The sequence below is a fragment of the Chondrus crispus genome, genomic scaffold (assembly GCF_000350225.1).
Source record: "Chondrus crispus Stackhouse genomic scaffold, scaffold_176, whole genome shotgun sequence".
NCBI lineage: Eukaryota > Rhodophyta > Florideophyceae > Gigartinales > Gigartinaceae > Chondrus > Chondrus crispus.
The window spans coordinates 199,663-203,148 of record NW_005179050.1 but is presented as its reverse complement, the minus strand read 5'-3'; positions in this window follow the sequence as shown (position 1 = coordinate 203,148).

Genomic DNA, 3,486 nt, shown 5'->3' with positions numbered 1-3,486 from the left:
CTGTTAACAAAATCTTTTCGAGCTTCTTTCATGGAGCTCAGCAGCTCCTCCATCTCCCTCAATTCCCCGCCAACGCCACTCATCAATCCGTCAACCCTTTTGCGTTCATCAAAACGCGTTTGAATGCGTTTGTACCTGTCCTGGACGCTTTTCCACGTGACAGGACAGGTCAGGCGCCCTGTTGCGTTTGCTCTTTTTGCTGCAGTCTCAAAACCCTCTTTGGTGACGCCGTTTGGAGCTATATGCGATTTTGAAGCTGCGACCTCTCTCACTAACAACAGGTCATCGTCTGGGGTAAACTTAGTGTAGTATAATCACCCCCCACGACGAGGGGGGTGAGTACTGACAGTTCGGAAAGACCCCGATCGGCGGGAAGATAGAAGCACGGCCCACCCACGGTACCGAGCACGGGCTCGAGGTAGCGGTGGTAGAGCGGGATCGAGGAGGACGTGCGCACGCGCGAGCGGTTCGACGCCTCCACGCCCCGGAGCGGTACTGGGTGACGATCCAGTACCGACGGGCGGAGGCGGAGCCGGCTCGTGGGCGTGTAGCGTGCGTCCTCAACCCGCGCGCGGTGCTACTCTAAGGTAAAACGGACGGAAGTACCTAAAAGTAAGCGGGCGGACCAAGGTGGAGGATCCTTGACAAGTCCGTGCTTGTCGTCCCCCCCCGCCAGCGGTCCGCTCATATTTAATGTACGGAGTCACCTATTATAACATTACAGTAGTGCAGGTCGGCCTGCACTGTAGTGCTGTCAGCCGTCGGGGCTGGCAGCACACGTGTAGTACACGTGTGTGCGCGCGCCCCCGTACACGTGGGTTACACGTGTGCACGCGCACTGAGGTACTGTAGAGCTCGGGGTCTACAGTTACAAATCTAATCTAAGTCTAATTCCGGGAGGGGAATATGCTACACTTAGGTCGACGTCCTGTACCCGCATCGCCGTGAAGGGTAGAACGTGAGGTGATGTCGACGTTAGTCTCATGCGCAGGAACGGGAGAGGGACAAACCTCTGGAGTGGAGGTGTCTGGGCTGGGAGGGGCTATGGTCGCCATGGCACAGTTGAGAGTGCGAAGATGGTGCGAGCATCCACGGCTCATAAGGGTGAGTTGCAATGCGGCAGCATCTGTTTGGCGCCATTTTTATTTACACGTATTGATAAACGCTTTCAGTTTCCGCTTTACTAAACGGTCCGATTTCTGCAACTTTGGTCATGCAGAGTTGCAGAATTCTGCAGTATTGTAATTCTAGTTTCGGTTTCTTTGCATTTTAGTTGCAGAATTGCGGTGGCGTAATATCAGTGCACAACAGTTTCTACACATTTCGAGTGACTGTAAACCATGGCCATATGCATGCAATCGTTTCACACCTTACTAATCTGCATCCAGACATGACAGAATATATTCTTGCACAATGAACAACTTGGCATCTCTCTATTTCCAACAATGCAAAGTCCTGTCATATCTCAGTCCCCATACATGCCCTTGTTTCGTACCTTACTAATTTCGGTACACACTGCCAGACAACTATCACAGGTAGCAACAATGTGCATCCAGACTTTCTACACATCTCACGTGATATCTGATGTGAATCACACGAGTACTGTCATCAACTTGCATCCAACGGCGCACCATAACGAGAGCACAGTACAACGTCGCATGCTGACGAGAGTGTAGTACAACGGCGCATGCTCATGCAAGGGTCGCATACAGCGTGCCGCATACACTGAATACTCACGTAAGTACATGTCTCTTGTGAGAAATACTTGTTGTACTTTTAATTCACATGTACTGTACTTGGACAATCGTCGGACCGTATGCAGGCGACGTGTACAAGTGTACGTACACGCAGCAACCAGGCCACGTGTACATGTGTACACCTCATACAAGTGTCCAGCGCCAAGGCCACCCGTAATTACCCATTACAACCACGGTGAACAACTTGAAACCCTCGAAATGATGTAATTAAAACGTATACCGATCATTCAAGATATATCACCAGCATGACTGCATATAAGTGGACAATAACAGACCAATAGAATTGCAGCATTCGAACCGACACCCAATAGATTTGCAGTATTGCCTGTGTAGCCCTATAACGGTTCGGGCCAAATGCAAATTGTCGGCATTTACGCAAATTTGCAAAACCCTCCAAAAGTCCACTTTCGTCCCCAGAACCCCAAAATCTGGGACTTTACACGTGTCATGTGTTGATATGGGGTGAGGGTCTGGACCGTCGAGTCATGTACACGTGTCGCTCGATTTTGCACTTTCCAGATAACAGCATGTGGTCGCACATTTTCAATACCTCCCCTCGATCACATGCTTTGGGCAGCTTTGCACTCGGAAAGCCCAACCATGCCCACGAACTTTTCAAACAGCACGCGACCAAGTGGTTTGGTCAGCATATCGGCTGGCATTTCTGTTGTCGGACAATGGTACAAATGTGACCAGTTTTCGCTGCACCGCATCTCGAACAAAATGATACGTATTATCAATGTGCTTGTTGCGACGATTTGTAGATTCGTTCTGAGCAAACTCAATCGTACCAGCGTTGTCACATCCAACGCGAATTGTTGGATCCGAATTTGCACCAAGTACATCGGCATGGAAGCGTCGAAGCCACGCGGCCTCTTTGCATGCTTCACTGAGTGCGATGTATTTCTGCCTCACAAGTAGACTTTGCAACTACTGTTTGTTTCCGGGAAGCCCAACTGATAGGCCCATCACAAAGCTTGAACACGTACCCACTCGTTGATTTCCGTGATTCAAGGCATCCACCCCAATCTGCGTCGCTATACCCATGAAGTTCCGTACCAAGATCATCTTTACCAAACACTATTCCAAGATGCTGGGACCCGCGCAAGTATCTCAAAACACGTTTCACACCTGTCCAATGCGAATCGTGAGGGTCGGCACAGTGTTGAGATAACTTTCCGATGGCAACCGCAATATCGGGGCGGGTCCCGACCATTAGGAACATTACACATCCAATGGCCTGACGATATGGTTCAAAGCATGGGTCCTCATCAGTGCCAGTTTCGGCAACTTGCATTGTGACATGTCGAGACTGTTCCATCGGAGTAACGCAAGGATTGCATGCCGACATTTTGAACCGTTTCAGTACTGCTTGGGCATACTTCGACTGCGTGACAGTCAGGACGTGTTTAGAACGTATACGGTCGATCTCTAGACCAATACAAGTCTTCGCTTCGCTAAGGTCTTTCATATCGAATCGTTTGTTGAGTTCATTTTTCATCCATAATATGGCCTCCAAGTCACTTCCAGCTAGCAGCAGATCGTCTACGTACAACGCGATAATCATGATGACATTGCCTTGACGTCGAATGTAAAGACATGGGTCGCTGCGTGCAGTGTTGAAACCAAGTTCAGTGATCAGAAACTCATCGATCTTACTATGCCATTGGCGATGGGCTTGCTTAAGACCATAGATTGCTTTCAAAAGTTTACACACCGAATCAGGTTT